This window comes from Buceros rhinoceros, unplaced genomic scaffold (genome assembly GCF_000710305.1).
Source record: "Buceros rhinoceros silvestris isolate BGI_N320 unplaced genomic scaffold, ASM71030v1 scaffold42038, whole genome shotgun sequence".
Classification (NCBI taxonomy): Eukaryota; Metazoa; Chordata; class Aves; order Bucerotiformes; family Bucerotidae; genus Buceros; species Buceros rhinoceros.
Window position 1 is genome coordinate 1 of NW_010428158.1, and position 232 is coordinate 232.

Genomic DNA, 232 nt, shown 5'->3' on the forward strand with positions numbered 1-232 from the left:
CGGGGACAGCGGAGGGGAGATGCGGAGAAAGGGGGGCGAAAGGGGAGCAAAACGCAAAGGAAAAAAGGCAAACAAGTAAAACATGGTCCAAAGAAGATGGGAGGGGTGGGTGTGTGTGTGCAAAAGAGTGGTGAGGGAGCAAAAGAAGAAACCAACCAGAAGTAGCCAAGAGCAGGTTGCGCAGGCTGCCCGGCCCAGCGCTGCAAGCTCGCAGCCCTGGGATGGGGGTCCT